This window comes from Spinacia oleracea, chromosome 3 (assembly GCF_020520425.1).
Source record: "Spinacia oleracea cultivar Varoflay chromosome 3, BTI_SOV_V1, whole genome shotgun sequence".
Taxonomy (NCBI): Eukaryota; Viridiplantae; Streptophyta; class Magnoliopsida; order Caryophyllales; family Amaranthaceae; genus Spinacia; species Spinacia oleracea.
The window spans coordinates 72,932,842-72,946,646 of NC_079489.1; the positions used below are offsets into that span (position 1 = coordinate 72,932,842).

The window sequence follows — 13,805 nt, forward strand, 5'->3', positions numbered from 1 at the left end:
CGGGTGATCCCTAAAATGTTGCTAGCTCAAGGCTATTTCCCGGGAATTCCATTGGGCATAAGGAAGAAGGACAACATGTTCCATCCCCCACCCAACAAAACTACTCCCTTTGGTCTAGGCTATACACCAACGGAGGAAGATATTGCTGACCACTTGTCTAGGCTACGCCTTAAGCCAGCCAAGACAAAACAAACCACCCTTCTTCCCCATACCAAAGAACCCTGAACGGTATGTTTGTCCGAGAAGGAGAAGAATACCCATGCTGCGACTTTCCTGAGCCCTTTGTTCAGAATGGCCTGCTAAAACCCGGATTTGAGATTTTCCATGACTGTCATACTATGGATGAGGCACCCCACCTCACCAAGACCGAAGCAGCTGAAATATTAGACAACCAAGCTCTATGGACATTGTTTAACGAATCGAGGCCTATGGAGGACGAGACTGTAATAACCACCCTAGCCCTGCAAGATGAAGGTTTCAATCCAACCCGGTTAATCACCCCCATATCAACACCAGAAGAGACCGAGAACGGATGGGTGAAGACATATCAGTGGCTAAATGCAAAGGGAATAGAGTTCAGGATGAGTACAGGCGAAGGACCAAAGTTCTACAAGACTAAACCCAAGGCTTGAGCCGTAGAGAGCACTTTATCAAAACGCCTAGTAGTTCTTTAGACAATAGAAATAATAAAACTCTAGAGATGGTCCTAGGACCCCTTAAAATATAGGTTAATTTATTTTCAGTGTGTTTTCCTTACTTTCCAAATCAATAAAGGCGTAAGATTTCTCCTAAAAATTTCTCTAACACTAAATAAGCACTAATCATATTCGCAAAAACAAAATCGAAAAATAATAAGGAAGCGGCCCACTTTAGGCCCAATAGCAAGGCCCACTCGGCCTTGAATCGTGTCATCAAAACCGATCCACAAAATAAACCGTACCTCCAAAACATAAAAGTCAATCCGTGCAATCATAAAAGTCAACCCATGAAACCCAAAAAAAAATCATCAAAAAAGAAAAAAAAAATCAAACAATGCAAAATTTTTCTCAACAAAAAAAAAAAAAAATTCATAATACATGAACCCATCATTCCCACCATTAACACCGCGCACCTCAACCCACCCAAAAGCCTACACAAAGATCTTCACATCTTTCACACCCTAACTCCGTTTTCAAAACCGTTTTGAGTCACGAATAGATAAAATTAATCCGGACGAAAATGCATCTCACGCTAACAGTCCAAAAAGCTTCCGAAATAGTGTCAAAATTGATTTCTGACGAATGAAAAAGTAAGAACAAAAAGAAATAAAAGCAAGACACATGTGAAAGAAAAGAAGCAACACGCCCGAAAACCACCCCAGAAATCATTTTCAGCGCCCAGAGCTGGGCGCCGAAATCATTAGCGCCCCAGTCTGGGCGTTGAAACTCTCTGCTTGCCAAAGTTTACCCAGAAGTGCTCGTCATTTTATCCGCACATACACGGAAAAATAACAAACACTTGGGGGGGTACAGCACGTGTTCACATATACATGCCAAAAGAAAAAATGATGCACAAAATACATAATTAAAAAATATAGCCTATTTATGGGTGTACTCAAATAATGTGCAAAACACATGTACTCAAAGAAAAAAAAAAAAAAATTGGCAAAGCAACAGGTCAAAGTAAACATCGCCAATTCTACCGTTTCAAATAATATGTTTCCATCCCAGAACATACTTATCGAATCCGGCATCTTGAAATTTATTCTAGCTAGAACTACGCGCGACCTGATTCTAAGTTAAAGTTATTTAACAAGGATACGTAGGCAATCCCATTTATGGATTCGGTCCAATCAAAAAATATATAATGTGCATAAGTGTTGGAAATGAGCGAATAAAAAAGAGAAGCAAAGCGAGAACAAGAAAGCAAAGAAAACAGAAGAATAAAATCACGCCTTTATTAATATTTAAAAATAATAAGAAGGAAAACAAAAGTGCTAAGAAATGAAAAACAAACACAACTGAAGTAAATAAAGGGCATCTACACCCTAGCAAGAACTACACTACTCGAGTTCTTCCAGATCATCAAATAGAGTGTTGTAGAGGGCAATGTTCGCAGGGTCCACCCCCACAGGCTTCTGCGCTACCCCTATGTCGATCTCCATAAGAACGGGCTCCTTGACACTAACTTCAAAGGATGCCAAGGCCCCAGAAACATTTTCAGTTTGAAGAGCTATAGCCCGCTCAGCCTCAAGGGCACAAATAATGGGAGGGGAAGGATTATCAACATCAGTTGGATTAGCCACTGGTTCTACTTGGGGCTGAACTTTCCTAACCCATACATTATTCCGGCGATGATCTCCGCGAGAGCTTCCATTTCTTTTGGGAACAGCAGACCCCTTCATGTTAGGTACCTTTTTAGGCCTAGAACTGGAACCGGGAGGAATTTCCTTTCGCTTTCGATCAGGACGAGCTTTCACAGTCTTAATGCCATTTTCACGAGAGCTAGCAGGGTTACGGTTTTCATACTTAGCCCTACCTCGAGGTATCAAAAGTTCAGCCGGCTCTTCATTTCGAGCCTTAGTTCCCACAGCCTTATCATCGGAACTCATCCACAGCTTATAATTCTCGGAAAGACCCACAAAACCATCTGTAGTCACGGTCCAACGCGGGAGGCCACCATAATACTTAGCCCACGCTTGAACCCGTGCTCGTGAAAAAACCGCTACTTTAGGTGGTACCGTATCAGCAAATGGGATAGTCTGCCTTAAGCCGTATTGTCGCGTGACTCGGTAAGGAAAAATGTAAACAGGCCGAGATAACCCCAACAAAGAAACATGAACTACCGTCTCGGAACCCCCCGTCATATTAGTCAAGCCCCACCACGGTACCACCCACTTAATAGAGCATATGCCATGAGCGAAATAGGAGGCCCATTCGGCCTCGTCCTGGCCTTGGTGCAAATACTTTCGGTTGCCTAAAGCTATAGGGCGATAATGTTTAGGATCGGCAGGAGCTTCTAGAAGCGTAAGTCGTTCCATGAGCCAAGTCTGCATAAAAAAGGGTGCGATCAGAAAAATAATAAGGCCTGGGACGCATTGTCAACGCCCAGGACCAGGCGCTAGAAATACCGACGCCCAGCCCTGGGCGCTGAAAATCAGCTCCAGGCAGAGGCAAAAAAAAAAAAATAATAATAATCATATGCGCGCAAATAAACGATCGATTACCTGCAGCAATAGGGGGCTCCCCTTAAAATTTTCGGACTTGGCATCCTTCTTTAACTCATCCGCACCCAACAAGGTCTCAGCATCAATCAACGGCATAATAGAATAGCAACTCTCCATCTGACTGATCAGGGGAATCAACCTTATGTCGCCAAACTCACCATTGTTATTCGATAGTAAATAGTGGTTCAACAAGCAGAATACAAGTGCCTGGATATTCAATTTATGTTCAGTCATATTCTTACTAGGCCTAAAGTGATGTTTTGCAAGTTTCGCCAAATTAACCTTATCACCCATAATGATCTCAGCAAGCATTTCATCATCTAGTCCTAGGAAAGCCCCTATAGTTGTTTTACCCTCTTGAACAGTGCCAGGAGTAGCATTGGTAGGATAACCCAGGATTGCGGCAAATTCATCTGGCAAAGGGCATACCTCATTACCCCGAAAAACAAAAGCATGGTGATCAGAATCCCAAAAGGTTAGGGCGGCATACAGAAAGTTATAATCAATGTTAATTTGTTGTCAGCCTAAAAGTGCCTCTAAGTGGTATCCTTTCAACAAAACCTTTTCTGTGGGATTAAGGGCTCTAAGCCAGCGCCTAACAACTCGTTGGAGGGAGAAAGGAGGAATCGACATGGCAAGAGTAAAAAATAAAGCTAGATAATTGAGAGAAGAAGTTGGCAGTGGTGGAAAAGAAAAACGTACTTAACCCCTATATATACACGAAATCATCCTGATCCCATTCGGAAACGCGCTGAGAAATCTCGAAAAATAAAAAAGGGCTGCTAAGGCAGCATTTTCAGCGCCCGAGGCTGGGCGCCGGAATATCTAACGCCTGGCACGGGGCGTTGAAAAGCAGGGTGTTAGTAGACACGGGGCCCTGTTGTAATCAAGATCAAGCCTAAAGAACTTTTAGAGCCCAAATAGTGAAAGCAAGTGTTGAAACTTAGACTCGCCTCCAAAAATATGTGTACATTTTCCAAAGCAATAAAAAAAACATATAATAATCAAGGTCATTCTTCGGAACAAAAAAAAAATCATTACATCGTTGGTTTCTCAAATTAAGAGCATTTATTTGTCAGAAAGATCAAACCGGGCCAAAGTAAGCTCGATGTACTAATCATTGAAAAATGAAGCAAACTTTGTCGCCCGGAAAATGAAGTCGCACTCCACGATTTCATCAAAGTAGCATACCACTACCAAGGTCGCTCGCACTTACGAGCATGATCCCAAACACGATCAAGGGCGTTATAAAATACGCACTCTTCTTGGCAAAGAGCAACCATCAAGTACAAATGCTTGGGGGATCGAAAGAAAGAAAATACACAATACAAGTTTGAAACGACGCTTCCAGGCTGCGTCTCGTGCTTGGACAAATTCAAAAACGAACTCGACCTCAAAGCAAAGGTCTCCGTTAACATTCGCATATGGTCCCACCAGTCATTTCGCAAGGACCAAAGTAGTGGCATAACTAGGCCAGGTCTCAACGGTGACATACATCCTATGGGCCGTAAAGACTTGTTCAAAGCCATGAAAGGCAGACGGCCGCGAAACGATGGTCCGTTTAGACACGTTGCCAACCCACATTCAGGTTACAACTAAACCCAAGCATTTCTCGAGAGAACTCGCTCTTACAAGAATGAATAAAAAAAATTTCAAAAGAAATTCCAAGGATAAATGAAATAGATTCTGGCCCGCCTCGATCAGGCAGGATCGCGTCAGAACCATGCGAGTCCCCAATAAAAAAAAAAAATTCAGGTTCGCCCACCTTCAGCGGGCGGGGTCTGTGTCATTAAAACGCGCAGGTCCTCAGTGTTCAAAAAAATATATTCAAAAAAAACAAAACAACAAAAACAGGCTCGCCCACCTTCAGCGGGCGGGGTCTGCGCCACTAACCGCGCAGGTGCTTACTTGTCGCAGCAATAACCTCTCTCCGTTTATCCTTTTCCAAAAATCAAAGGATGGTTTATCTTTTTCCAAAAATCAAAAGGATGGTTTATCTTTTTCCAAAAATCAAAAGATGGTTTATCTTTTTCCAAATATCAAAAGATGGTTTATCTTCTTCCAAAAATCAAAAGATTGTTTCCCTTTTCCAAAAATCAAAGGATTGGTTTTCCGCTTTTCCAAAAAAGAGCGATGTGCTGGATTTTCCTTCGTTTTACGTCCCATAAAAACAAAGGGGGTTTTCTCGTTTAGCTAACCCTGAAATGAGAATCTTTTAAAAAAAATTTACCTCGTGATCGGGCTTGGCCGGGCCTGGTTACACTTTATAGCTTTGATTTCGAAAACGTCTGTAGATACTTCCAATGACAAAGTGAGGGAGTTTCTATACATCTGTAGGTACTTCCAATGACAAAGTGAGGGTGTTCCTATACTTAACAAATTCCAATGACACGTGAGGAATATGTTAACACTTCAAGTGATGACCCTTAAGTAAAATGTTATCACTCGGGGGCTCGTGAGACCTTCGCAAAACGGGTCACATACACCATGGCTTGTATGACGCACTCCGTCTGATACTTTGACCATCGTCTTACTCCAAGACTCAGTCAAAGTGGGGGCTAACTGTAGACACCTACTTTTTTCCCCAATCCCGAAAGGGAACACTAGAGGAAAAATCGTCATGTACTTTTCTTCAAGTGCGGGCCATTTAATAAATTGGCAGCACTTGAGATCACACACAAAAAAAAAAAAATTCATTTTCACAAGTGCGGGCACATTTTAGAAAATTGGCAGCACTTGAGTTCAAGTGCGGACTCATTTATTAAAAACCCGCACAAAATAATTCCTAATTTTTTTTTCTGGTTTCCCGCTTCTCTGCCCTTAGCGTATTCTCTGCTTCACCAATTCAATCCCATCTTCCCCTCTCTTCCCCTCTCTCGTTCCTCTCTGGTTCTTCTCTCTGGGCAAGACTAGAACCACAACACTCACTGCACACACCTCACTGTTGCCCCCCCGCGTCGCCGGTGCTGTTCCCTCACCCATCGCCGACGATGTTCCCCTCCTCCACCGCGTTGCAGCTTCTCCTCCACCTCGTCGCAGCTTCTCCTCCACGGCGTCGCAGCTGCTCCTCCACGGCGTCGCAGCTGCTCCTCCTCCACCTCCACCTTGTATTCTTTTTAATACCCTTCTTAATCAATTATAACCTAAGTACTTAATTAATTTCGTTTATTTATTCAATTTCTGAAAGTGAGTGAGTTAGTCTTGTTCAATTTCTGAAAGTAAGTGAGAATTAGTAAAGAAAGAAGTGTTGAAATAAAAAAACTAATTGTTATTAGCAGTTGTTAGAATTATTGAGTGAGAATTAGTGAGTTAGTCTTGTTTTTTTTTTTTTGATAAATAAGTTGAGTTAGTCTTGTTTAATTGAGTAAGAATTAGTGAGAATTGGTGAGTGAGAATTATAATATATGGAGTAGAAATTTTGGATAAGTTTTTTTATTGAAGTTTTAGATAAAACATTTGATATGCGTTATTAAAAGTTTCTGAATTCATAATAGAACAACCAGTGATTTATCCTTCAGCTCTTATTCCATTGTTGTAGTGTCAATGCATATAAATAATTGATCTCCGTAATAATTTGTTTACATAGTAGACTATTGAGGTTTGAGTCAAACCGATTAACCTTGAGGACTGAGTATCATTTTTCCTTTCGTATTTTACATAGGTGGCGTGGTTATGTTTACCAGATCTCTTCTTCCATACAAACGTCAAGGAATTCGTGTGAATGTACTATGCCCAGAAGTAAGATGCTTATATTCAATGCTTCATATTTAACAATGTCATAGAAGACATTAACATACAATGTTGTTCTACCTTCGAAAATTACAGTGGCTTACTAGTTTAGGTCTTAATACCAACAGTTCGGGTTCCAAATGTGCATCAAGCCCTTCCTTTATTGTAATTTTTTTGAAGGGGGGGGGGGGGGGGGTTATGGTTTTTAGAAATGGAGTCTAGCTTCTTCCATTTCCTTAAGCTTAACTATTCTCTATGAGTGATAGGATTTAAGTTGATCACGAGTAGAGTGTGTTATTCTGCGTTAATTTGTCAATTGATGTTACGTTGCAAGAATTCAAGGGAATGGATAAAATTATAGAATGGGAACAGAGATAAACTAAGGCTAGGAATGCAGATAACCAGATAATCACAAGTATTTCATTTTTGTTTTATTGTATGTGGTGTGTTGTCACACAACATAACTTACAGGTTTTAGCTCTGTGCAGCTCCCAGTACAACCAGTAACAGCTTCTTATAATCATCCTTAGAAATTGCAGATGTTAATGTCTTCTGTATGTGCAGTTTGTAGAAACTAATTTGGGGTCAAAGGCGGATTCCAAATTTATAGACTCGCTGGGGGCTTCATACCTATGGAACTAGTGGTAAAAGGTAAATGTCATTTTACATATTTCCTCTTTTTAGCCAGAAATTATCTTTTCCCCTTTTGGTCAGAGTACATAAATGATAAATGTATGTATATCTTCCGTGATAGCCATTGAGCCGGGGTCATCTATTTATATCTTCGGTGAAGCATTAATCGTTTAACAACTTGATAGTAATTGCTGAACCAGATTTTTGTTCATGATAAGAATTGCATTCTCAAACAAATTAGCAGTTCAGCAGATCAGAACAACAATTATGAAACTGATATGCTCCTGCTTCTGATCTGATGCTGCAGATCTGTTGCGAGCAGATCAGAAGCATCAGAAGATCAGAACATCAGTTGTGAAACTGATCTGCAGCATCAGATCAGAAGCAACAGCAGGTCAGATCAGCAGTTATGTATCTGATCTGTTCCTCTTCTGATCTGCTACTTCTAATCTGTTGTTCGAGCTTCCCATTTAGATAAAGCCTTCATGTTGACTGTCTTTTTGTTTTCATGCAGTTCTTATAACTTGTGGAATTGGAGGTCATGACAGCATTCAAACCATTGGAGTTCTTCGGATCATCTTTTGATGCTTTGTATCCTTTGTGTCATACTGAAATGAGAAACAATGAGTTCATAATACTTCTTGGAAACCAAGCAATGTCTCTCTTGTTTATTTACAAACAACTATTTATAAACATGTGCGACATTGCTATGTTTTGAATGATGCAAGTATAGATATTCATGTAAATAAAGTGCTTAAAATTGTGACAAGAATCCTTAGCCTACATCTCAGATATATTTCTGTTCTCACAACACTGAAAACAAACAAGCTGCAGGAAGTTTCGTAATGCTTGACATTCTGGTTGGTGGCCAGCAAAATGTCCTGTTACTTATATCAATGACGTCTCCTTTCTTCCTCCCTTCAGTGTGCACATCAGTTTCAGTGGCTTCAGTCTACTATTCAAGGTACACGTATTCTTTCTATTTAATTTCAATGATTGTTTTATGACTTTATCTTATAACCGGTCTTCACTTAGAACTAAATTTCAAAATGGGTGAGAATGAGTCTTTGAAACATATAACTAAGTGTATTAAACATGGAAATACTTTAAAATACTCATTTAAGTTCATTAGTTGAAAGTTAGGACCGAAATTAGCCATTTTAGTCAAAACGTGACCGATAATGAACTAACGAAGCTTAAATGTGCATAACTTCACCAAAATGGTGAGAATGAGTCTTTGAAACATAAAACTAAGTGTATTAAACATGGAAAGACTTTAAAATACTCATTTAAGTACATTAGTTGAAAGTTGGGACCGAAATTAGCCATTTTAGTCAAAACGTGACCGATAATGAACTAACGAAGCTTAAATGTGCATAACTTTACCAAAATGGGTGAGAATAAGTATTTGAAACATAAATAAGTGTATTAAACATGGAAATACTTTAAAATACTCATTTAAGTTCATTAGTTGAAAGTTAGGACCGAAATTAGCCATTTTAGTCAAAACGTGACCGATAATGAACTAACGAAGCTTAAATGTGCATAACTTCACCAAAATTGTGAGAATGAGTCTTTGAAACATAAAACTAAGTGTAATAAACATGGAAAGACTTTAAAATACTCATTTAAGTTCAATAGTCGAAAGTTCGGACCGAAATTAGCCATTTTAGTTAAAACGTGACCGATAATAAACTAACGATGCCTAAATGTGCATAACTTCACCAAAATGGTGAGAGTGAGTCTTTGAAACATAAAACTAAGTGTATTAAACATGTAAAGACTTTAAAATACTCATTTAAGTTCATTAGTAGAAAGTTAGGACCGAAATTAGCCATTTTAGTCAAAACGTGACCGATAATGAACTAACGAAGTTTAAATGTGCATAACTTTACCAAAATGGTGAGAATGAGTCTTTGAAACATAACTAAGTGTATTAAACATAGAAATACTTTAAAATACTCATTTAAGTTCATTAGTTGAAAGTTGGGACCGAAATTAGCCATTTTAGTCAAAACGTGACCGATAATGAACTCACGAAACTTAAATGTGCATAACTTCACCAAAATGGTGAGAATGAGTCTTTGAAACATAAAACTAAGTTAATTAAACATGGAAAGACTTTAACATACTCATTTAAGTTCATTAGTTGAAAGTTGGGACCGAAATTAGCCATTTTAGTTAAAACTTGACCAATAATGAACTAACAAAGCTTAAATGTGCATAACTTCACCAAATTGGTGAGATTGGGTCATTGAAACATAAAACTAAGTGTATTAAACATGGAAAGACTTTAAAATACTCATTTAAGTTCATTAGTTGAAAGATAGGACCGAAATTAGCCATTTTTGTCAAAACGTGACCGATAATAAACTAACGATGCTTAAATGTGCATAATTTCACCAAATGGGTGAGAGTGATTATTTGAAACATAAAACTAAGTTTATTAAACATAGAAAGACTTTTAAATACTCATTTACGTTCATTAGATGAAAGTTGGGACCGAAATTAGCCATTCTAGTCAAAATGTGACCGATAATGAACTAACGAGGCTTAATTGTGCATAACTTCACCAAAATGGGTGATAATGAGTCTTTTAAACATAAAATAAGTGTATGAAACGTGGAAAAACTTTAAAATACTCATATAAGTTCATTAGTTGAAAGTTGGGACCGAAATTAGCCATTTTAGTCAAAATGAGGCCGATAATGATCAAATGAGTCTTAAATGTGCATAACTTCACCAAAATGGTTGATAATTAGTGTTTGAGATATAAAACTATGTGTATCAAACATGTAAAACTTTAAAATACTCATATAAGTTCATTAGTTGAAAATTGGGACCGAAATTAGCCATTTTAGTGTAAAATGTGACCGATAATGAACTAACGAGGCTTAAATGTGCATAACTTCACCAAAATGAGTGAGAACGAGTGTTTGAAGCATAAGACTAAGTTTATTAAACATGGAAAAGTTTTAAAATACTCATTTAAGTTTATTAGATGAAAGTTGGGACCGAAATTAGCCATTTTAGTCAAAATGTGGCCGATAATAATCAAATGAGTCTTAAATGTGCTTAACTTCACCAAAATGGGTGATAATGAGTCTTTGAAACATAAAATAAGTGTATGAAACGTGGAAAAACTTTAAAATACTCATATAAGTTCATTAGTTGAAAATTGGGACCGAAATTAGCCATTTTAGTCAAAATGTGACCGGTAATGAACTAAACGAGGCTTAAATGTGCATAACTTTACCAAAATGGGTGAGAATGAGTCTTTGAAACATAAAACTAAGTGTATTAAACATGGAAAGACTTTAAAATACTTATTTAAGTTCATTAGTTGAAAGTTGGGACCGAAATTAGCCCTTTTAGTCAAAATGTGATCGATAATGAAGTAACGAGGCTTAAATGTGCATAACTTCACCAAATTGGTGAGAGTGAGTCTTTGAAACATAAAACTAAGTGTAATAAACATGGAAAGACTTTAAAATACTCATTTAAGTTCAATAGTCGAAAGTTCGGACCGAAATTAGCCATTTTAGTTAAAACGTGACCGATAATAAACTAACGATGCTTAAATGTGCATAACTTCACCAAAATGGTGAGAGTGAGTCTTTGAAACATAAAACTAAGTGTATTAAACATGTAAAGACTTTAAAATACTCATTTAAGTTCATTAGTAGAAAGTTAGGACCGAAATTAGCCATTTTAGTCAAAACGTGACCGATAATGAACTCACGAAACTTAAATGTGCATAACTTCACCAAAATGGTGAGAATGAGTCTTTGAAACATAAAACTAAGTTAATTAAACATGGAAAGACTTTAACATACTCATTTAAGTTCATTAGTTGAAAGTTGGGACCGAAATTAGCCATTTTAGTTAAAACTTGACCAATAATGAACTAACAAAGCTTAAATGTGCATAACTTCACCAAATTGGTGAGATTAAGTCATTGAAACATAAAACTAAGTGTATTAAACATGGAAAGACTTTAAAATACTCATTTAAGTTCATTAGTTGAAAGATAGGACCGAAATTACCCATTTTTGTCAAAACGTGACCGATAATAAACTTACGATGCTTAAATGTGCATAATTTCACCAAATGGGTGAGAGTGATTATTTGAAACATAAAACTAAGTTTATTAAACATAGAAAGACTTTTAAATACTCATTTAAGTTCATTAGATGAAAGTTGGGACCGAAATTAGCCATTCTAGTCAAAATGTGACCGATAATGAACTAACGAGGCTTAATTGTGCATAACTTCACCAAAATGGGTGATAATGAGTCTTTTAAACATAAAATAAGTGTATGAAATGTGGAAAAACTTTAAAATACTCATATAAGTTCATTAGTTGAAAGTTGAGACCGAAATTAGCCATTTTAGTCAAAATGAGGCCGATAATGATCAAATGAGTCTTAAATGTGCATAACTTCACCAAAATGGTTGATAATTAGTGTTTGAGATATAAAACTATGTGTATCAAAAATGGAAAAACTTTAAAATACTCATATAAGTTCATTAGTTGAAAGTTGGGACCGAAATTAGCCATTTTAGTGTAAAATGTGACCGATAATGAACTAACGAGGCTTAAATGTGCATAACTTCACCAAAATGAGTGAGAAAGAGTGTTTGAAGCATAAGACTAAGTGTATTAAACATGGAAAAGTTTTAAAATACTCATTTAAGTTTATTAGATGAAAGTTGGGACCGAAATTAGCCATTTTAGTCAAAATGTGGCCGATAATAATCAAATGAGTCTTAAATGTGCATAACTTCACCAAAATGGGTGATAATGAGTCTTTGAAACATAAATTAAATGTATGAAACGTGGAAAAACTTTAAAATACTCATATAAGTTCATTAGTTGAAAATTGGGACCGAAATTAGCCATTTTAGTCAAAATGTGACCGGTAATGAACTAACGAGGCTTAAATGTGCATAACTTTACCAAAATGGGTGAGAATGAGTCTTTGAAACATAAAACTAAGTGTATTAAACATGGAAAGACTTTAAAATACTTATTTAAGTTCATTAGTTGAAAGTTGGGACCGAAATTTGCCATTTTAGTCAAAATGTGACCGATAATGAACTAACGAGGCTTAAATGTGCATAACTTCACCAAATTGGTGAGAGTGAGTCTTTGAAACATAAAACTAAGTGTATTAAACATGGAACGACTTTAAAATACTCATTTAAGTTCATTAGTTGAAAATTGGTACCGAAATTAACCAATTTTATTATTTTACGGTTCATTATTTATTATGAATACATTAAGTCTTAATTTATTGTACGATCCAATATTTATAATATAACTAAAGTGTATATATATTTTTTGATGGTCGATCTTTTTAAGGTATTTAATAATTCGAGGGAGCGGCCCTTCACCTTTGAGGAGATAGATGAAGTTCGAGAAATGTTGGCAAACTTCATTACCAGTGATTGTCTTTGATATTTTCTTGTATTGAATCTTAAATTATGGATTCTAGCTAGTTTTTCATATGATTGTAATGTAAGCGACTTTTATATTTACATTTATATACTATTTAATTTAATTATCTATATAATTGGATACTTTTTATATGACATATGGAGGTTAATCAGTGGCGTGGTCCAATTGTAATATGTAGCAGGGAAATCGGTTATACAACAAATCGGATCAAGTGCGGCTCATTTATAGGCCAAGTGCGGCTCATTTTTATTCTTGTGCTGCCCATTTCTAGGTCAAGTGCGGACTCATTTTCAATATTGGCAGCACCAAATATGTCAAGTGCGGGCTCATTTTTAAAATTGGCAGCACTTAATATATCAAGTGCGGGCTCATATTCTAAAATTGGCAGCACAAAATATGTCAAGTGCGGGCTCATTTTCCAAATTGGCAGCACTTGAAACAGCAAGTGCTGCCAATATTTTGGCAGAACTTGAGAAACATCAAGTGCGGGCAGGCCATGTGCTGCACATGTAAAAGCCCGCACTAAACCCCTTAAAATGAGCCCGCACTTGAGGTTTTTTCCTCTAGTGGAAGGTTGGATGATGAGAACGTAAATCTCCGCTTGGCAACGCATCTCCTATAAAATAACGAATCTCAAATCACCCTTTCATTTTAGCCCAACTGCTATTTATAGAAACCTGCTAAAAATGGTAACTGCCGTAAGAAGTAGTTGTTAAAAGTGGCAAGACATAAAAGATAGAAATCTGTCAGAATTAGGTGTTGCACTCCAACATAAAG

At 37.2% G+C, this 13,805-nt stretch overlaps 1 long non-coding RNA gene across 1 annotated transcript; it reads left to right on the top strand.

Moving 5' to 3' along the window:
- Positions 1 to 6,017: 6,017 nt before the first annotated feature.
- LOC110803162 (uncharacterized) lies at positions 6,018 to 13,164 on the top strand. The gene is made up of 6 exons (XR_002537397.2): positions 6,018 to 6,312; positions 6,867 to 6,943; positions 7,499 to 7,585; positions 8,082 to 8,158; positions 8,359 to 8,531; positions 12,933 to 13,164. It is a non-coding gene; the product is annotated as an uncharacterized lncRNA (long non-coding RNA).
- Positions 13,165 to 13,805: the final 641 nt, after the last annotated feature.